This window comes from Pipistrellus kuhlii, unplaced genomic scaffold (assembly GCF_014108245.1).
Source record: "Pipistrellus kuhlii isolate mPipKuh1 unplaced genomic scaffold, mPipKuh1.p scaffold_m20_p_2, whole genome shotgun sequence".
NCBI lineage: Eukaryota > Metazoa > Chordata > Mammalia > Chiroptera > Vespertilionidae > Pipistrellus > Pipistrellus kuhlii.
In genome coordinates this window covers 125257151-125280220 of record NW_023425515.1, presented here as the reverse complement: position 1 = coordinate 125280220, position 23070 = coordinate 125257151, and the positions used below count along the sequence as shown (strand labels likewise).

Here is a 23070-nt window from a genome sequence, read left to right as displayed (position 1 = left end):
TGAATCCTTTCTTCATCACCAATGTGGTGTGAAGAATGCTACAGGAAACCAGGGGACGAGGGTGGCTGGTCATGTTTCTCTCCCTCTGGCTGCACCTCTTCCATTCCTAATGCCCAAGGTAATGCCAAAATTGAATAAATGAGATCAATAAGGAAACAGTCTTTCAAACTCAGTGTCAATAAGGAGAGCAACAGAAATCAGAAGCTGGACATTTAATGTTTTTAAAACACTTAAGTAAAAAGAAATCTCAAAATCCATTCTGATAAGTGACTTTGGAATTCTACGAAATTTTAGGACTTCTCTGTATTTATAAAAATCAGCTGCTTGGATCTGTGCCTAAGAGAATTAAAAAACTGCAGGCAGTCTTAAGCGGTATAAAAGTTTCAGTCATACTTTCTCATTATTGCTTTCTTCAGAAATGTTTTTAATGTCTCATCCTGCACAGAACAGACTGAGCCAGTGTTTTCCAACAGCACGAAACAAAGAACTAGCACGCGTAGTAGCTGTTCATGGGGATTCTGAGAAAGAAGTTTCTGTGCTCAGAGTGTTCTTTCTGAGGAAAGCACTATAAATTAGTAAATTCAAGACTGAGAAATTTGTACCAACTTTGCAAAGTGCTGCCTACATTTATTTGACCATGGAATGCATTTTCATGAGAAAGCTCCTGAGACACCAGGACTGAGTACAACACTGCTCTAGACTCTCGAGCCAAGCTCAGCATCCATGACCTAAGAATCTAACACCAAATTTCCCTTAATCACCATCAACAAACACAACTCTGATGAGCAATGCAGAACTGACCTCCTGGCTTCCTCCCCAAAAAGTACCCCCTCCAGGCAAAGTCATCTCCCTCCAGGTCCTGAACAGACACGTGCTCCACTGCTCTGTTCAGACCACTCCCCCTGCTAGAATCTTCAATCTTTTATTCATTTTAGTCTCTCGGCGTTTGAAATAAAACCCCCTCTCCGGTGGGACTCTTTCATAAAGTGGCATCTTTCCTCTCCCATGAATTTTGTTAACCCCAAATTAAACAATGATTGTTTGGAACTTATCTGTATCACTAGCATTCAAGCCTGTCCTGGAGAAGCAGCAAAGAGGATTGGTGAAAACCCTCCAAAGTGACCCAAATTCAAATGCCAACTCCAGGACACTAGGTTCCTGGGGCTGGTTGGCTGGGGGCGGTTCATATCTGAGCTTCACTGGCTTCCTCATATGACCATTGTGCTGTTTCAATGGAGGTAACTCCCACGTCACTCTTTCAACATCACGGAGTACAGAAATCATGCAATATACGTTAACTGTATTACATCCCTGTGACCTAAGTAAAAGACATACACCAAATGCTGTGACTGCTGATAAGTAACACACACGAACACCTTCACCACGTTCCCCTCCATGCCTACCCTTCAAAGCTATTCTATGCTGTCACGTTGCTTACTCATGGCAAGAGGAACAGAAAAGGATTCCTCTGGGAGTTTATTAATAAGAAATATCTATGGTCCCTAAGTCAAATCATCACTGGGAAATCCATTAAGCAATCTAAATTACAATTTGATGTTGGCATGCCTGTGAAAGTTATGTGTGTTTTTAGAGTGTTATTTATTTGTACATATTTATGTTTTTATCTAAACATGGTTTTAGCATCACATACATATGCACAGGTCAATCCATGTAGAATCACTTTGAACATGAAAGAAAGCATTTTTTTTTTCCTCTTAGTCAAAGGAATAAGTGGCTAAAGCAAAATCTAGATTTTAATTGTTCTTTCATTTCATTTAATCCATTAATGAATACTTTATGGGGAAGAGGGAGGAGCACATTTTTGTCCTATAGCTGAAAATTTCTTAAAATAGCAATACATTCAGAAGTTCTTTCATTATCAAATAAATGTAAATTTGTTTACTGAAGTTTCAGTGGGTGTCATTTAAGGAGATCTGAAACCTAAATCTACTTAGGGACATTTCCAGTTACTATCTGTGTTTTTCTTTCCCGTGTCTGTTTCCCAGTCTTCTAGACTTCAAACTCAACATTGCTTTCTTGTTTATCTTAGGATCTCATATTGGTGTCATGCCTTCTAAAATACCTTTTATTTTTTATTTTTCATTAGGTGACTAAATTTTTTAAAATATTTTTTATCCATTTTTAGAAAGAGAGAGAAACATCAATGAAAGAATGCAAGAGGTAAGAGGGAAGCATCTACTGTCTACTGCCCCTGCACTCTTCCTCACCCCCCCAACCCCCCAATCAAGCTGGGGTCATCAAACCAGCAACCCTGAGGTGGATGCATTATTGGATAATGCCTAACCAAGTAACACCAACCAGGAAAGGTGACTTAATTTTGTTGGAGTTAATTTAATTTCACATACAAATTATCAGTATTGTTACTTTCTCAAGTCTCATTTTCTCCCTTTACCTTACTTCCTGCCTTATACTTTTTTGTTAAGAAGCGTTGCTTGTTGGTGTTTGATGCTGATAGAGGATGGCAGTGACCATATAAGCTGCAAACTAATTCCAGCTTCAAATCAACTTGCTGAAGTCAACACTCTCCATGAGAACATAGTCTCCTTCCCATACGATGGAAAGACTGCATTTCCACCCACTGCAGCTCTTCCCACTACAGAGTACAGGAACAAAATGGATTAAAAGGTAAACACACAAAATAAAAATAGCTTTGTATTACAGTATATATTGAAATTTTTCTCATTGTACATGTGATATTATGTATAAAATATAAGTTGTTCATTATATATGTAATACATGTGATAAAATACAAATACTTAAATACATATATAGAACCTTAAGCAATTTTAATATTTTATAAAATCTAGTGGTAATTCTATTATTTATGCAAACAAGAGAGTTAAAAAAATTTTTTGGTCTTATACAATTCTAGTATAATAAAAATGCTTTAGTTTTGCAGGATATATGTTTGCTTAGGATACTAATGTGCCAAAATGGCCCAGAAACCATAGCATCTCTTGCTTTACTTCCTGCTGTCATTTTTATTTTTATGTAGTAATATTTCATAGAGATAATCAGTGATATGTTAACTTTCTAACCTGTGTTTATTTTTTAAAAACATTGGCATTTTTATTTAGACAGGGTTATACTTCTATTAAATTAAAAGACGATAAGAACACTTATCTCAAGTTCCTTTCCTGCAAATTGTGTGAACAACAGAAGAACCCGGGGACATAATCCCTTTCTCATAAATTGATAGAAAGCTGGTTCATCTCTGAGTCCAACTAAAAGTGAGATTAGTTAATGAAGCACTAAAAAGGATATAAAAATAAAATTGTTTTATCTCAACAGCAGTGTAAACACAGGAATTCAGCATTAGCACAGGCTCTACCAAATACTTGGGGTGTGGGAGTCACACTATCTGGTGGCCCTTCTGCCCTCCTGTCTAACTGTTGCTGATTCCATTTGCTCCCCAAGCAAGTGTAAGACACCACATTTGGCCTATGGACCTGCCAGTAGCTAAATGGAAAGGATCTGACACCACTTCACCTTTCTTTATAGAAATCATTGACCTCAATTTTCATAATAAATCTCTTTAGAAATGCATTTGTTTGGAAATGATCCAGGAGAGAGATGTCAAATTATTTTGAGATAGCTCTTCCATCATTTAACAATTTCCGCAGAGTGTCTGCCATGGGCCAAATTGTGACTTTGATCAAATTTTGGGAAGAACCTATTAAAATCCTCTTCTAGGTCCCTTTTATTCATCCAGGACACCAACAGAAGAGCTTACCATAGCCTCTTCATCCCCAACCATCAAAGCTTCCATTCTCACCGCCCCCTCTCTTCCCATGCCTCCTGCACTCCTCACTCCAGCACTCATCCTGATGTTTTCTGCTACACACCAGGCCAGCATTTCTTAAATTTGAGTAATCTACAAAAGTTTCCACATATTCCCAGAATTGATCTAAAATATTCTATTAGATCTTCAAAATATGTACATACACCAAACACAAACTCCTTAAGTTTCTAAACCCTATAAAACTAAAAAGCCAAAGTAAATGTATAAGAAAAATTCAAAATATGCTATAAAACACAATTTAACAATATTAATTGCATGTGCTAGAGGAGGTTTGGCTACAACACATGTATCACTTGCAGCGTGACTATGGCACTCATGCTACAACCAAGATCCCTTTTGACAAAAGGCTGCTTACATTATTAGGGCAGCAGGATGGCTCAGTTCTCTTGCCACATTTTCTCTAACCTATACCAGAAAAGGGTGTCATCCAGCCTAAACTGGGTAGAAATTCTTCATTTATAAATCAATCATTAGCCAGAAACAGAGACTACTACTTATGGGCCGGCACAAAGGTAAACACAGGTGCTAAAGTTTCCTGGGAAGATGTTGTTGTAACATTACCATTCAGATGATTCAGAATGTGTTGATTTCAGTTTACTATTATCAAAATGAGAACACAAAGTTCAGCTACTCTGGAGAGAAGGGAAGTCCCTGAGGGTACATGCTCTGGACAGAGGACTCCTGAGCTCAACCTATGGCCACCTCTCCAGATCCACGCGTCATCCTTACTCTCAGTCCCCTTACCATATGGGAAAGCAATATGATGAATCGTTTCCTCATGTGGAGTGAGGTCTTACTTTCCAAGATGTTCAGCATATATTATAAAAATAAATTCTTGGAAGAGACCACAGGGTCTTTAATCCAAATAGTACATTTTTAACTCTAGTATCTCAGGCATAGAGGATGGGGAGAGAGGGAAAGAGGGTAAGAAGAGAGATTTATTTACAAATTTCTAGAAAAAATATTGCTTAATTCCCCATTGCTCTTTAATATCAGTACATTCCACATACAATTCTTTTCATCTCTCAATCAATAGCATTTTGACTATTAATGTCATTCCCCCAAAACTGCCAATTTATATGCCTGATATTAAATATGTACATACATGGGTACACACACACACACACACACACACACACACACGCGTGCACGCACACACACAGTAACCTATGTGACATCCGGCCCATAAACTTAGATCTAAGTAACTCAATAGCACCAGCCTCTTCCTTCTTTTCCTTTCTTAAGTTCCCTGGGAAAAGTACCAGTGTGGTCCTAAAGGCAAAAGTAGCCCTGAAAGGAGAAATTTGTCTCTCATTATCTGTAGCTGGAGGCAGAGACCATGATGGAGATGGAGGCAGAACAGTCCATCCCCAAGAGGACACACTCACAATCTCCCTCCAAAATGTTTTAACCTGGGGCTAATAGGAAATAGCTATATTCTCAAATTTAACTCACTAACCTTTCACAAGGTCTACTGTGTGAGATTCATTTTGGATCCCACACCTTTCAAGAAAGCTAAACTGCAATAAGTAAATAAAAAAACAAAACTGCAGCAGCACTAGTAATAACACAGCTAATGCGTGTTGTATTGGCATGTGTCATAAGGGCTTTAGATTTTCTCATTTAGCTCACAACTTTGAGATATGTAAAATTACTGCAAGTGACAATGTTGTCACTTTTTAAATATTTACACATAGCTACTCCTATATGTTTAAACATTAAGACTAGGGTTCTGAAAATGTTATTAGCATGCTCTGACACAGAAATACAACCTTTGGGTTCAATATATCATCCATTTATTCATTTACAATTTATTTATAAATAATTAAATAGATACAAAAATATTGAAGGTACGTATAATAAAAAACTTTTAAAAAATATGGACACTATAGCCCTGGCTGGGGTCGCTCAGTTGGTTAAGTGTCATTCCATGCACCAAAGGTCTCCAGTTTGATTCTGGATCAGGGCACATGCCTAGGTTGTGGGCTCAAACCACATTAGGAGATATGCAAGAGGCAACAGATCAATGTTTCTCTCTCCCCCTTCCCTTTCCTCTCTCTTTAGAATAAATAAAAACATATTTTAAAAATTATTGGTCAGCCAGGGCTGCCATAACAAAGTACCACTGACAGGGTGTTGTAAATAACAGAAATTTATTTCCTCAGTTCTGGAGGCTGGAAGGTCAAGACTAATGTGCCTGCAGCGTTAGGTTCTTATAAGGCATCTCTCCTAGACATGTAGAGGGTCACCATCTAGCTACTTCTTTCAAGTGTTCTTCCCTCCGTGCTAGTGTGTCACTGAATATCTTTTGTGTGTCCAAAATTTCCTCTTCTTATAAAGACACCATATTGGATCAGGACCTACTCTAAAGGCCCTATTTTAACTCAATCGTCCATATAAAGATCTTATTTCCAAATATCATCACATTATGAGGTACTGATGATTGGGACTTTAACATAAATATGGGGCGGGGGGTACAATTCAACCCCTAATAGACACCTATATTGCATTTCAGTTAAATAAATTGAGCATCTGTAGTCCCTCTATCAATTCTTTCTAGATCACAACCCTCATCCCTCCTGGTAACCACTCTTTTGATTTTTGTTTTAAATTTCTTAATAGTTTTACCAACTATATTTGTATGTTTTCACAACTTTAGTTTGTTCCCAAAAAGAACCATTTAAGGCAATGAAATTCCCTCTAAATATTGCTTTGGCAGCATCTTCCAGAGACTTTGATATATTGGCTATGGTTTATTATTTCAAAATATATTCTGCTTTGACCAATGGGTTATTTAAAAGTGTGTTGTTCAATTTCCAAATGTGGAGGAATTTTCTAGAAGGCTTTTTATTGTTAACTACCAATTTAATTTTGCTGTTGTCAGAGAATATATCTTGTATGATTTCAGTTGCTTTTAAATTACAGAGACTTATTTGATGACTCAACATTTGGTCTTACATTTGGAATTAAAATAATGTTAATAATAGCATAGTCTATAATAAAAAAAAAGTGTAATATGCTAATTAGACCAGATATCCTTCTGGATATCCTTCCAGATGACCTTCTAGATGAAGCCTGAGCTGCGAGGGAAACCACTGCTGGCAGCCAGGGGAAGGAAGGTCTACTCTTGTACAAATTTCATGCATCAGGCCTCTAGTTTAATATAGTTGCATTCACTATCATTATGTTGACTCAAAATACCAGTCACTTATAGGATTGCTTAAGTAGGTAGAAGCAAGCTGAAAAAAAAAAATTTTTTTTTTAATTAGGTGAAAGATTAACCACTAATTATGGAAAATAGACAGGGTATTTCTTTTCATGGACATAAGTATCCTTTTTAACCAAAGCGCTGACTAAAAGAGTCTAAATTGTATATAATCATATCTTAGAACTACACCACTTTTAAACAAATCATACAATTTTTAAAACAAGTAAGAATCCCTTACTCTACCTCTAGGTGTCATATACAGAGTAATAACAAGAGACCAACAAATTATCTTAAAGCTTATTCTACAGCAAATTGAACTGAACCAGTATTTGAGGTTTCTTTAAGAAATAGCCAGAAAAAGAGACTAACATCAAGGTTTATATAGAGGAAGTTAATAAAGGGTAAAGAAGGACAAATATATAGCGATGGAAGATTATTTGACTTTGGGTGGTGGGCACACAATGCAATATACAGATCATGTGTCATAGAAATGTGTATTTTAAACCTATGTGATCTTATTAATCAACTAGAGGCCCAATGCACAAAATTCATGCAATGGTAGATTCCCTAGGCTTGGACAGTGATCTGATCAGGGCCTCTGGCTGCTGGTGGGGGTCTCCTTTTCCCAGCTGCCATCTGGCATCTGGGGCCTTTCTTCATTCTGTGCCATCCCCTGGTGGTCAACACACATCATAGCGAGCAATTGAACTCCCAGTCTCCTGGTCTCCCAGTCAAACTCCTGAGGGGACACTGCATATTAGCCCTTTATATATATATATAGATGTCACCCCAATAAATGTAATTAAAAAAAAATTATATAGCCTAAACTGGTTTGGCTCAGTGGTAGAGCGTCGGTCTGCGGATTAAAAGGTCCTGGGTTCAATTTAGGTCAAGGGCATATACCTTGGTTGTGGGCACATCCCTGGTAGGGGGTGTGCAAGAGGCAGCTGGTCGATGTTTCTCTCTCATCGACATTTCTAGCTCTCTACCTCTCTCCCTTCCTCTCTGTAAAAACAAAAAACAAAAAAATCAATAAAATATATTTTTTTAAAAAAGATTTATATAAAGGTTATATACTATAAAAATTTAAACCTTTTTTGGAAAGGTTTTCAAATACACCAGAGGACAAACCAATTTTATATTTCTAAAAATGATGATAACTTTAAAAGATTTTCTTTAAGTGAAAAAACAACACTCTAAGCTTACTATCTTATTGTAAGTACTGTCATTTCATTAAATACAGTTTCCCCAAAGCTATCTATACACCAGGATTCAGAAATAAACCTTATTTGGATAAGTTTCTAATAAAGGACTTGACCTACATATATTAAAAAAAAAAAAAAAAAAAAAAAGCTAGGCAATATCCTCAAAGGGGCTAAACATGTTTCAAATTTTCAACCTGGAGATCTACATGGATTAAGAGAGACACAAATGTTTCCTAAATACTTTATATCACACAGCTAAGTAGAGAGGATTCTAAATATCTAATCTTTAAACTTCTTTAAAAATAAATTTGCATAGTACTATGGAAATTCCATACTCTAATTTTGGAAATAATCCTGGTCACTACTCACATGTTTGCAATCACCCTTTCGAACAAGATTCCAAAGATGCAGCTTCTGGGGTTGCTGCGGTCCAACATGCTATTGGTAATATTGCATGCATGGAGCTCTGGTTAGACTGTGCTGATACAGATTCAAACATTCCTCTGGTGAGCCTGTGTTAATGAAAACTCTCCTTTGGACCACTGTGGCAGAAACCTTGTGGCAGAGCCAGAAAGCAGCCTCATGCATATCTGCAACTGTACATTTTTCAGGCATTACATTAGGTTTTCTTATACAGTCCCCTATTAAAATGGTTTAAATTCCAACCAAGCCTTGGGAAACAGAGCACATACTATCTCAAGCCTTTCCACAGCATCTGGCAATGAGACCGGAGTGGTCAAATGAAAAAATCAAAAGTAGTTCCAACTCATGCTGGAGAGGCAAATTAAGCCTTACCATGGGATCAAGGGGCAAAGCCTTTTGTTATCATCGATTGTGAAATTCCTTATGACAATTTTGATTTTACAAAATTAGGTTTTGGCCGTAGCCCGCAGGTAATTCTCTATTGCATTCTGGATTAATTCAGCTTTATGGCTAATTCCTGTCAAAATGACAAAGGACGATTGATTTCTTTTGGTGAGGTATCCTTATCAATAGCAATGTCGAGGGACTGATTGATAGGGTGTTAGAGGAAAGGACCATTAATTGATTTGTGATAAATAAAGCAAAATCTCTGCTTATGACCAGCAATTGAAAAAGGCAGCTCTTTTTTCATTGGTAAATGTTTTTCATCTAAAATGTATAAAGCAGTCCAATTCAACAATCACTCAACTTATTAATATAACAGCTTTATTAAAGCGATTCCCACTGACATGGCCCAAGTTAAAGGCCACTCAGCTCAGTCATCATAATATTAAATAAGAAAAATCTTAAAAGTCTCATGGAAAATGTCACTCAAAGTTACACTGTGGTGTAATGGAAAAACCTGCAACTCTGGAACCAGATGATTCAAATTCCAGTTTGGCACTTATTAAGCATTTTCCTAAAATTGTCTAAGTCTCAGTTTTCTCATTTCCAAAATTGGTAAACGCCTACTTTGCAGAGTAATTGTACTGAATGAGGTAATAAATGTAAAATGTCTAATACATAGCATAGAATATAATAGTTGCTCAATAGCCAGTTTTATTAGTATTATTGCTTTGAATAAAAGCATAAGAGCAAATGATTTTATTCTTTGTCCATGTCCATATAAAACTAACAGGGCAAAGTAAAAAATTCATGTAATGGGCTTCTATTATGCTCTTCTTTACTTGAAATACAATAAATAAAAAACCAGCATTTTTTTAGCAATAAAATTATATTATTAGAATATTCTTAATAATATGTATATTGGCTTTTTGTGTTGTTGATTTTACTTTCATAAGGGAACTATAAGCAGCACTGGATTTTTAAATGCATTTATAATATTTAGGCATATGTTTATAAGGTCTTCCAATTACACGGATTTTAATTATTCTTAGCAATAGTAAGCACAACTCACAGCTGCTTGGGATCTACCACCACCCTCAGCAAAGATGAGATAAGCCAATGTGACTGGACCTGGACTCAAACAAAAAGTTGATTGCTCTTGAATTTCCCTCTTGTAAATACTGAAGGAGAAAGAGAATTCATGCCAGCAAACTGGAGATGAGGAAAAGGAAAAGAAAGAAAAACACAAAGAGAGAATGTCAATACTACACACCACCAGTGCTTTTAGTGCTGATCCTGGAAAACACTCTTGGCAAACTGTTCAAAGAATGGTTGTAAAAACCCAGGAAAGAAAGCGACAATCCTGGCCCACAGTGTGGGTTTAACAGAGAAAAGACAAACCTCATTTCTTTCTCTGACAAGGCTAGTAGGTTAGAAGATCATTGATATTAGCTGGACAAAATATACTTGAACTTGAGTAAGAAATCTAACAAAGGTTCTCATGCCAATGCAAAAAAATGTAAAAATGTGGGGTGAATTCTAGGGCACTTAGTCACATAAATATTTGAACTCATGGGCATCAACATCCAATAATTGCCATTCTGTGGAAGTTCCTTAGAGATATTTTGTGTTTGGTCCTGTTGCTTCACCATATTTTAACCAATGACTCTGAAGCCTATGGAATAATATTTATCATATTTTAAGATTGCATTGTTTTTTTATCCCAGCACCCATAGGCGCTATTACTCTTACCTTCATAACTATTCAATGAAGGAGTTTAAAGATTTTATTTTCCATTTCACAAATGTGAAAACTGATATTGTAGTTAGTTTACTCATTTCAAATAACAGAGCTAGAAAGTAGTAGAGCTGGGATATAGCCTCAAGTTTTTTGACTTCACATTTTGACCAAAGCCTGGGACAAGAAACAACTACAGATGCTGGATCCAAACAGACCTTGACAAACAGAAGTGAGGGGAAATATTTGAGAAATATCATGAATAGAGTCCCAGATGAGTACCATTTTGTCATATAGGTATTCTGAAATATTCAACACAGTGAGATTTGTGAAATGGTAAATTTGCTAATCCAAGTTCCATTTTATATCTGCAAAAGGAATTATAGTTACCCCTTCACTCCGCTGGTCAAAATTCACCTGGGCAACAGCACTCTACATTTTGGGTAAATTACAAGAGAAACAGAAGATAACTAGAAAGCACTTACCGCAATGATGAAGGAAAAAGAAATCATATCATATTAAGAATACTAGAAGAAATGATAGGTGTTAAATTACAGAAAAGGCAACAAGGCCAAGGAAAGAAAAGAAACCAATAGCTATCTTTAAATATATGTCACATGTTAGACTACGTATGTCATGAGAGGGGAGAAATAGACCAATAATTTATTATACTTTGTTAAGGAAGTGACATAAATCACTGTGGGTAATTTGTGAAGGAATTTATTAAATAAATTAATTCTTATACCAATTGTAGGAGTTGTGTCTGTTGTTTGGTCAGAAATTGCTATAGTTCAAGTAGGTGGGCCATTGAGAAGAGGTGCTGGATATAAAGTGGAGATTAAAAAGGAAAACATGTCTCTAGCCAACTACATCATGGAAAAGGTACCTTTCCTACAAATCTGCACACTTTGTCCAGGACCTGGAGAAGCCAACAGAGAAGTACAGGAGATGGAGGAGGGGAGAGCTAAGTGCGGCCCCACACCTGCCCTGGGCCCAGAGATAAATGATAATGCATGTGAGCTGCAAAGAGCCTGGCTCCCTACACTGATCTTCAGGGCTTGAAAACCGGCTGGCACTTCTCTTCTGTATCCAACACCTTACACACATTTCTCTTGTACCCAAAATTAACCAAGGACTACACGAGGGAATTTTGTGAGAAAGGGATTCTGCAAATTATAGTTTTAGTTTAACTAAATGGGTACAGTACAAAGTGGCCATAAATGGAAACTTGACAGATTTCTGACCAATATAAGCATGTGAGGTATCCAAAGACTAAATGGACTTAGGAAAGTAGTAGAATCTCTGTCATTAATTATACTCAAATAGGATGACCTTTGGAAGAGATGTTATCAGTATAAAAAGTGATTCACCTATCAGATGTGATAGAAGATACTTTTCCACCTGGCAGGGGTAGATGGAACCATTATCCTTGTACAAGCCATATGATGTTTAAATGAACTATATGCTCATGGTTTGGACATGCAGCCATTATATAAGAAAACAAATCACAGAACTTGAAATCCAGAATTATAAGATTTAGAGTGCATCAGTAGTGTTTTATAAAATTCAAAAATATTCACAGCAGACATAAAGAAAGATAATTTCTTTTTCAATTTAATGTTATGTAGTTCAGATTCCCCAACTACATGGGTATCACCTGTGAAATGTATGTTGTTGCTTAGGTTATAATATGAAAAACTTAATAACATCTCTGATACAAAAAGGTACAAATGGTGGCATCTTCCCATGCTTTCAACTCATTGGGGCTGAGGCTAAAGGCTGCTTCTTCCTCTTTTACTTTCTCCAAAGAAACTCTAACAGAAAACATCTTTTCTTTCTCCTACCAGTACCCCCTGAACTAGACATAAGAGTACAACAACAGGAGGAATAATCATGGAGGCAGCTTGCACCTAGAACTTGTATATCGTACCAAGGGGCCTGCCCTTAGTTCTCACCCTGATCAAATGTCAATCAAGCCTGGACTTCCAAGATCCAAAGCAGGAGGCAACAGATCCAAGTCAACCAAATGGAGCGTTATGGCAGCCTACAAAAGCAACAACAACAAAAAACATGAAATATTCTCCAAATCACGAAGGAAAAATCCATATTTGAGCATATGTTCAATTGCCTAAGCCAATAATTTTTAAACTTGAGAAGCTGTACATGCCCTTTGGCACCTAAATATCATATTCTTGGATCAACTTTTTAAACAGTTTCCCTTTATCCAACCAGTTCACAACTACTGAAGTTTTTGCCCCACAATATCTTAACTTCAGAACTTTTACAAGCCATTTTACATGTTAGATGCCGTCTTACTTTTTCATTTTAAAATGTAACTCCTTCTTCTATTTCTTACCCTTCCCAGTATGTTTCTTTGTCCCAGCTTCCTTTGGTCAACAAACAAAGGCAAAATTCACTAGGTTAATACATATAGTGGGGAGGACAAGAATCTAACTTAAATCAATTCTACGAAAATCGAGTTTGTGGTATTTTTCCACAAAATGTGGTCTAACAGCTTACACTGAAGCACTTCAAATACCTCCTGCTGGTGTCATTGTACCAGCTAATGCCATATGCATAGAAGTCACCAGCCAATGCATTCAATGCTAGCTAGAATCTGCACATTAATGAAATTCCCTACTAATGCTACAAACATGCCCACAGCTTTATTTCTTTTAACATGATATAAATGCATTTCAGGCTCTGAGTGTATGACCTGTGCTGATTTTTTTTTTTTTTTTTTTTTTTTTTTTTTTGATGGCTGAGTTATGCCCACCACGACAACATAACATCCAGGCAGCAACCCCAAGGGCAATGTGAGGAGGATTTTCTGATTATGTCATCAAACAGGAAACCTCATAGAGACTCTGGGATTAATGTATTTTCCACTGGAGCTGAAAGCAGGCAGGATGTAGTCATTGGAAGGGAGAGAGGGAGAGGAAAATGTTGGTAGGGGCAGAGGTAGTGTCTTTAATATGACATTCAAAGAAATCACTCGTATTTATTTACATCTTTAAGCCTTCAAGCAAATAACAATTTTAAAACTTCAGTAAAATGTGGTAATAAGCGAATTATATAAGCACTGGATATGAATGCACCCCACAAAGAGTTTCTCTAAACCATGGCACCATTCTTGCTCCAGATGGCATGGAAAATAATTCATAAATGACAAAAGTTCAATGGGTGGACGGCAGCTGTTCGGTCCCAGCTCTTTGGCCACCCACTTCAGTAGAACTGAAAGCTTTCAATCAACTCTTTTCTCTCAAAGGGGCTTCAAACAGCATCAGAACATGTGTACAATGTGTCCTCAGAAAGTAGTTGGCCAAATATGGAAGATTATAAAATCAAGTTAAGTAGAAATGAAAAATACAAATACATACTGTTTTCTCCAAAATCCATAATACCAAGCAGGGACTACTTACAAAGGATTTTGAGTTTTGCATGATTTCCTTTTTTTATCCCCCTTTCAGATGTATTCACAACTTCCTCTCATGCTGAATGAGAAGCATCTAGAATTTTGACAGTATTATTTTAATAATAAATAGTCAATATTGTACATTGCCTCTCTCCCTTCATTTACTTCTAAACTCCTTACAGTAAAAAAGCATTCCTTTAACATGGGCCAACTACTAGTTTGAAATCTGGTGTCACTGATTTTATATTCTGGTCTGAGCCTTCAGCTGAGGTAAATACATTAGGACCACCATACAGAAAAATAAACATTTTCCATCTTTTTATTCCATAAAAATTGCTCAGTTGCCATTCAAGTATTATTTATTTATTTGTTTGTTTATTTGTTTATTTCATTTCAGAGAGTAAAGGAGATGGAGAGAGATAGAAAAATCAATGATTAGAGAGAATCATCAATCTGTTGTCTCCTACACACCCTCTACTAGGCATCAAGGCATGCGCCCTGACCCGGAATGGAATTGTGACCTCCTGGTTCATAGGTCAATGATTAACCACTGAGCATACCAGCCAGGCCAAGTCTAAGTAAATCATACACACACACACACACACACACACACACACACACACTCACATGCCCATGCACAAAGGTGAATAGAAATAATTATATTAGCTAAATTATTTGAGTTAATTAAAACCAAACCAGATTATAAAACAAATACAACCTAAACAATTTGCCACTTTTGAAAGAAACAATTTCAAGCATGGCACGCATGAGAGCTGAGGTTATGATTTAAGCAGAGAAAATGTTTAGGATCGCCAATATGGTGAAGCCATATGCTGGATCAATTCTTTCGCTCACACTCTTCATTGACTATGAAAGCTTTCTAAGGGTTAACCTGACCAGTTTGAATTGAATAGAATGTGGAAGGATGATAAACAGCTGATACCCTTGTAAGCTGCCAAACACAGTAAGCCAAGATTACATCACTGAAGGCACCAGCACACCCACTCACTCCTGCGTTAAGTCCTCTCCATTACACAGATTTCTGAAAGGAGGCGGGTTGCTAGGGCACTAGAGATGAGTAACATTTCCTTCTCCCTTATACCATGCATGGGACTGGTGGGAGGAAAAAAAGACAGAACAAAATCAGAACAATACCTTAATAAAGCAAAAAGTATCATATTAAGCTAACCTATAGCAGATAATTTTAAGTGAAGATGCTTATGATCACAAAATATTTTAAAGAACAACCAGCACTGAAACAAGTTTTTCTCCAAGTTCATGTTACTTTTCATATAAGCTCTTGGAGGGCTGCTTGTCCAGCCATTTTTTAATATTAGCATTGAGATAATTGGGCAATTTGTCATTATTTTTACACATTATTTTATTTGTTAATCAATAAATGAGAAACAGAAGAATTAGAGAAAATTGGTCAAATATTGTATGCTTGCAGGGAGCAAGATCAAGAGAAGAAGTAAAACCAATAATCTTCTGTATCTTTTTTTAAACTCATGTTTTCTACACTTCCTAGCTGTTACTAGGGATTAAAAATCAGAAATTAGAGTTTTATTCTCAAATAGTAAAGGTATTTGGACACCTACCCAGAGCTGGGCAGTAGATATGAAGATCTGGCAAGTGTTCAAATTATTCTGAAGACACTATAAGGATTAAGTTTCATGCCAAAGAAATTTTATTCACTGTGCAAAATGTCTAGTTAAAAAAATTATTCAAAACTCGGGACTGAATACATTCAATCAAGCTGTCAAAGAACAAAGACCTGTTGTCTCTTTTCTTTGCCTCAAGGAACTTGGACAGACAGCCACCAGACAGTCTGCTGAACTCCATGCGGCCTTCAGGAGTGAATTTCTGCAGGACAATCTCTCGACTACAAAATGAACATAAACAAGTAGTTCAGTAACTTAAGTCTCTCTGTGTTAGGATTTTTACACCAAATTAGTTTGAGTCTGTGGCTGCTCCTTACCAGGTCCACTCACCAAAGATACAATCTATCAAAACCAGAAGCACAATGATTTAATAAAATTATAGTTATTTAGAATACCAATTATGAAACAAGGTGAAATTACAGTGGCCAATGTTATTACATGTACTAAAGCAAACAACATAATACATAGCTGGCTATGTGGAATTAGAAAACTCTCTCAGAGTTTACAAAGCATACTACCCATACCAGAACCTCTACTGGCCTTGAGATCTGGCTACCTTTTATGGCAATAACCTAATTCATGCTGTCTTAACCAAATAAACAGATTAGTAAAAGCAGATCATCACTACCCACTTCAAGACTTACCATTAAGCTACAGTAATCAAAACAGTGTGGTACTGGCAAAAGAAAAGAAAAATTAATGCAACAAAACAGAGAATCCAGAAATAACCCCCCATAAATATAGTTAACTAATCTTTGACAAAGGAGAAAAGGCAACACAATACTAGTAAAACAAAAACAGTCTTTTCAACAAATGGTGCTGGAACAACTGGTCATCCACATTCAAAAAAGAAAAAAAATGTAGACACAGATCGTATACCTTTCAGAAAAATTAACTCAAAATGGATCACAGACCTAAATGTAAAATGCAAAACTATAAGAAGATAGGAGAAAATCTAGGTGACCTTGGGTGTAAGGATAAATATTTAGGCACAACACCAAAGACACAATCCATGAAAGAAATAATTAATAAGCTTGACTTCAACAACATTTGCTCATGAAACACAATGTCAAGAGAATCAGAAGACAAGCCACAGACTGGGAGAAAAAAATTGCAAAAGACATAACCAGTAAGGAATTGTTATCCAAAATTGTTACCCAAATGAATTGTTATACAAAACAAAAAACAAAACGACAAAAACCCACCTCTTAAAACTCAACAATAAGAAAACAAATGATTAAAAAAGTAAGACACCTCACCAAAGAAGATAAACAGATAGTAAATAAGTATATGAAAAGATGCTCCACATATGTCATGAAGGAAATATAAATGAAAGCAATGAATTAACTCTACACATCTATTAAAATGGCCAAAATCCAGAACCACCAATTCCTAACAAGGCTGTGGAGCAACAGAACTTTCAAGCATTGCTAGTAGGAGTGCAAAATGGTCCAGCCACTTTGGAAGATATTTTGGCAGTTTTTTATACACCTAAACTTTCTTTTACTGTACAGAAGTGGTGCTCATTAACATTTACTCAAAGGGGTTTTAAATTTTATGTCCACACAAAAAAACTGCATAGAGATGTTTACAGCAGCTTTACTCAAAATTGTTAAAACCTGGAAGCAATCAAGATGTGCTTCTACAGATGATTGGATCAAAAAATGATGGTACATCTACACAATGGAATACTATGCTGCCATAAAAAAGAAGGAATTCTCATCATTTGCAGCAACCTGGGTAGAACTAGAGAACATCATGCTGAGTGAAATAATCCAGTCAATGAAAGAGAAATACCACATGACCTCACTCATTTATGGATATTAAAGAACAGTATAAACGGATGAACCAAAGGACAGATATAAAGACAGTAAAGCAACAAGCAAACTGTCAAATTACAGCCGGGAGGGTAGGAAGATCTGGGGGAGATAAGAGATCAACCGAAGGACTTGTATACATGCATATAAGTACAACACAAAACTCTGGGGAGGGAGGGTATGTATGGGGGGGGGCAGTGTTAAAATATGTACACAGATAATAATTTAATTTAAAAAAATAAAAGTAAAAAAAAAGAAAGATGTGTTTCTATAGGAAAATGGGTAATGAAATTGTGGTATGTCCAGACAATGGATTACTATTCAGGGCTAGAAAGAAATGAGCTCTGAAGCCATGAAAAGACATGGAGGAAATGCATATTACTAAATGAAATAAGCTCATTTGCAAAGGTTACATACTCTACGATTTCAGCACTACAACATTCTGGAAAAGTTAAGACAAAACTATGGAAATAGTAAAAAGATTTTAGGTTGCCAGTGATTGGCAGGGTGGAGAGGAAGAAAAGGTAAAATGCAGAGGATTTTTAGTGCAGTGAAAATACTCTTTATCCCAAAATGATAGGATATGATCATATCTTTGTCCAAACTCATAAAACATCCAACACTAAGAATTACTAATAATGTAAACTATGGCCTTTGGGTGATAATGATGTGTCCATGTGGGTTCATTGATTGCAACAAAGGTACACTCTTGTGGGTTGTGTTGAGTGTTGAGAATGGGCGAGGCTGTGCATGTGTGGGGCAGAGGGTGCAGAGGAAATCTCCATACCTGCCCAAGTTTCCTTTTTTTGTTTGTTTGGGTATTTTTTGTTTGTTTGTTTGCTTAAGATAGAAAGATTTTATTTATTAATGACTGTAACTGTATTTCTTTAGATACAGGAGTTTTGAACTCAAATACTCAGGAGAAAACAAGTTAAGATTGCATTATCCTGAAACTCATTACCAGTAACATATTGCAAAACAAGAGAGCTTGGAAGGAGTGTGGAAGGCAAGGGCAGTGAGAATGGGAAGATAAAGAAAAGGAATTAAGTTGATCAAATGAATTTCTTTTTCCCTTTTTTTTATTTTTTAATTTAATTCTTGGGAACTATCAAGTCCTTGCAAGCAGAGCTTGTTTCTGCAGATTATTTTCCAAATGTTTACAAAATGGAACCAAAATGGAGAATCCCTTGAAAACCTGAAGAGGAACAACGTTAAAAGCTACAATTACCCTGTAGCAAGGGTTCCAGCCTTCAATTGCCAGCCACTTCCTCTTCCTGTTCCCAAGAGTCAGCGGGATGAAAATGTCTTCCCTGAGATTGTTTTCATTTCTATCATCTCAGCATCTGGGTGTGTGTGGCTCAGCACCTTAAGGAAGCCGGATGTTTTTGCCCATGTATGTGTGTGAATGCAGGCCTTAGGCACTTGCTGTGGTAGTGCAGGTAGGCCCGGAATGTGTGCATCAGTTGATGGTGTTGTCTGGAGCACTGGCATTGGTGTGGCGAGGAAACAGCATGAAGGTGATGTAGCCAATGTTGTCACCCATAGCAACATCGGTGCCTTTCAGTTCCCGAGGCCAAAGAGGACCTGTGGGGCCATATGGCTGGCTCTGTGTCCTTCTTTGAACTCCTGCATGAACACCTTTCCATTGACCACATTGCCGTCATCCTTGAACTCTGTGCTGAAGACCACTGTGACTCTGTCCTTTTTAGACTCCACATACATGGTCTCATCATCCCTATAATGGATAACTGCCCTGTTCTCTCCTTCCTTGGTCTCCTCTTGGAGCTGGAAGTATTTCTCAAAGACAGAAACAAAGCAATTTCATTTCAACATACCAGCCTGATGCACCTGGCATCCTTGCATGCAGGCGGAGTTTCAGGGTCCTGTAACAAAGAGACATTGCATCCTGATTCTAGATTTCCCATACACTCTCTTTAGTAACTCATCAGCACCATGTGCCTGAAGTTCCTTGTACAATTTCAAAGAAATACTGACCACCACTTTTGTCTCCATTAGGTTTGGAAATATGAGAGAGGACCCCATCAAAATCTGCAAATGTTACTTGTACTGCTTCTGGTGTGTTTCCAGAAGCTGCATTCTCGAACTTGAGCATGAGCATCTCCTTGATGAAGCAGTTGCTCACCTCCAGCAGGATCACGTTGGCCCCAGATACCTGAACCTGCTTGCAGAGCCACCTCACCCACAAGCCCTGCTCCTCAGTTTTGCGATGAACCCAACTCTGCTCTAAAAAGTAGTATTGCTTTTAAATTATCATAAACAAATAAAAAGTAATTTTTTAAAAAAACAGTGTAAAGGACCCTAGATCATCACTGGACTTTGGGGATGATAGCAATGCTATGCATCTACACTTTCCAACCTAGTAGTCTCTAGGAATTTCTAGCTATTAAGTATTTGAAATGCAGTTATTTTGACTGAGGAGCTGAATTTTTAATTTTATTTGATGTTATATTTTATGTTAAATTGACACTGCCTCATGTGGATAGTGATTTCCCTAGTGGACAGCACAGCTCTAGAAGGCTCACTCAGTAGAAAACAAGTCATTTTTTGAGTCTTGGTTCGAAATATGTAATAGAAAAATAAATTTGCAACTGCAATTACAATTTAGTTTTAACGGTCCAAATATGTAATGGGCTTTATGAAGCAGCTACTTTAGGAACCAAGGTAAAAATTATAGGGGGCATCAATCTTTAAAAAATAAGTCTTTATTCTAAAATGTTGTGTCTGTAATTTAAAATACTTTAAAATAAAAGAATGATTTTTTTTAAAAAATAAAATACAGTATTTTTTTCATATAATACTAAAATCTTCTAAGAAAAAAAAAAAGACAATAAAATATTGTAAAAATGATTATCAGGTTGCTCCATGATTATTTTAGGAAGAAAAAGTACAATTGAAAAAATATTCATTTCACACTACTGTTATTACTTGCCCCTGATTTTAAGAATAAGATGATAGAAAAGGCCTTTGTCTAGCACTTTGCAATTTGCATTCTTGTGCCTTGATAGACATAACAGTGAGTTGATTTTGTCAGGTGTAAACAGTGTGTTCACACTTCCAAGAGAAGTGTGCCTTCATTATTATTCAACATTTAATTAAGTCATAACACTGGGAGAGATCTGGTAGGGTTTTAGCACATGCAGAGCTTGAACCTATAAACCATACTCCAGCAGATTATCTGGTCTTGATATGAATGAGCCCAGTGGAAACAACTGAGGATCAGTGGTCAAATACAGTTAGACACAAGTGGACAGTGGATCTACCAGTCTTTGTGTAACCACTGGGACGTCACATCTCCTAAATCTTCAGTTTTCTTATCTCAAAATGGTGATAATAATACTGATTTAACACTAAGTCATCCTGGAAGGAAGACTGAGCAGATAGAAAACAAACAACAAATGTCTATCCATTAGTCACATTATAATAATAAGATCATCTTTGACTACTTCAAATTATAAAAGCTGTGGGACCAGCCGGATTACAACCCATTCCTTAGCCATATCTGGATGGGTAGAATCCGATCATCCAGGTTTGGGGGATTTTTAACTTTTTATTATATAGAACACGCATCTTATTCATTTCTTGACAATCAAGACACTGCTATCTTTAACAGAGTGAAGACAGTAACCCCTTCTTTCCAAAGGTCTTTCCAATGTTTACCAACATACTTTCTATTCCCTTAGATGTTGCCAGTCACTAGGTTTTCTTTTGGAGGAGAGATCAGTGAAAGCAGAAGTGAACACGAAGTCATAGACTCTGAAAAATATTAAGCCAAGAGACCTTAGAAACCATCTCATCTCAACCTCTGATTGTGTGTGTGTGTGTGTGTGTGTGTGTGTGTGCGCGTGCGCGCGCGCCTGTGTTTTGAAGTTAGACACTAGGATAGGGGTGTCGAACTCAATCAGAGAAGGGGCCGAAATCTAAAATCCAGCCTAAATCGCGGGCCGAATGGTTTACTGAACAGTCATAAACTGTCATTGTGATGGAAACGCAGCGGAGTGCAGTGATGACAGCGCGGTGCGGGCCACATTGCAAGGCCTGGCGGGACGGATTTGGCCCGCGGGCCTTGTGTTTGACACATGTGCACTAGGAGCATTAAATGCCTGTGCCAAATATCAGAGAAATTATATTCCAATCCTCTTCCTATCCTACAACATTGCCTCAAACTTTGACATCAGTCCTGGCCGGTGTAGCTACATGATTAGAGCCAGCTTGTACACCGAAGTGTGGCAGGTTTGTCTCCCCAGTAAAGGACATATATCTGGAGTTGCAGGTTCATCCCTTATCCCAGGCCAGGGCAAGTACAGGAGGCACCAATGGATGTATCTCTCTCACATCGATGTTCTCTCTCTCTCTCTCTCTCTCTCTCAGAATGAATGGGAAAAATATCTTCTGGTGAGAGTTAATCAGAAAATTTGACAACAATATTTACTTAGCACTTGGAGTTCAATGAATCTGGTGTGCATACGGTGATGATATCAATAATCAAATTATAATAAACTAGAGGACTGGGGCACAGATTCTTGTACCTTGTGGATCCCTCAGCCTGGCCAGCACCCTCTCAAAATCTGGGACCCCTTGGGAATGTCAGACTGCCATTCAGCCTCATCCCCGCAGGCTAGGCCAAGGACCCCCACCAGTATATGAATCCATGTACTAGGCCTCTAATATGCATATAAGATCTTTGGTTAATCTCTTCCTGCCCTCCCCCATCCCAGCTTTCGACACATCAGTATGTTCCATGTTTCCATGCCTGTGTGTTGAGCATCTTCCCCCTGGTGGTCAGTCCATGTCATAGCTACTGGTTGAACAGTTGAACGTATCTGGCGTGGAAGGGCAGGTTCCAGCTGACCAGGGGCTCTGGGCAGCACCTGAGCCCCCAGGCTCCTGTGCACCCTCCTCTGCCTGAGTCACGACACCTAAGTTCCCACACAGAGATGCGATGGCCAGATGCCACAGGCCAGGGCACAGCGTGGGCCTCTGGACACCCAGTGACACCACATGGAAGCCAGGCATGTAGCATGCTCTCTCCCAGCAGGCCTCACAGACTGGCTCCTGTGAGAATCCACAGGGAGTCCAACCAGCCCCTTGAGTCTCATTGGCTTTGGCCCCACTCACCTAGAAGACACTGCATGGACACCTGAGCACAGGGGCCTCCCTGGCATGCAAGCCCTGGCATACTTGAGGAGGGTAGCAGAAGGAGCAAGAGTGAACTTGAAGGACACCCTTCATTTTCACCACACCTCCATCCCAGTCACTCCCGCCCCAGATAGCAGGTGAGAGGTCAGAGTGAGTCACTGACACCCACCATGTTCTGTACTGCCCACTGGTGGTCAGCTAACATCATAGCGAGCAGTTGAACTGGTCTCCCAGTTGAAC

At 37.7% G+C, this 23070-nt stretch overlaps 1 pseudogene; it reads right to left on the bottom strand.

Annotated features, from left to right (window-relative positions):
* Positions 1–18514: 18514 nt before the first annotated feature.
* Positions 18515–22825, bottom strand: LOC118723059 (annotated as a pseudogene).
* Between the last annotated feature and the right edge of the window lie 245 nt (positions 22826–23070).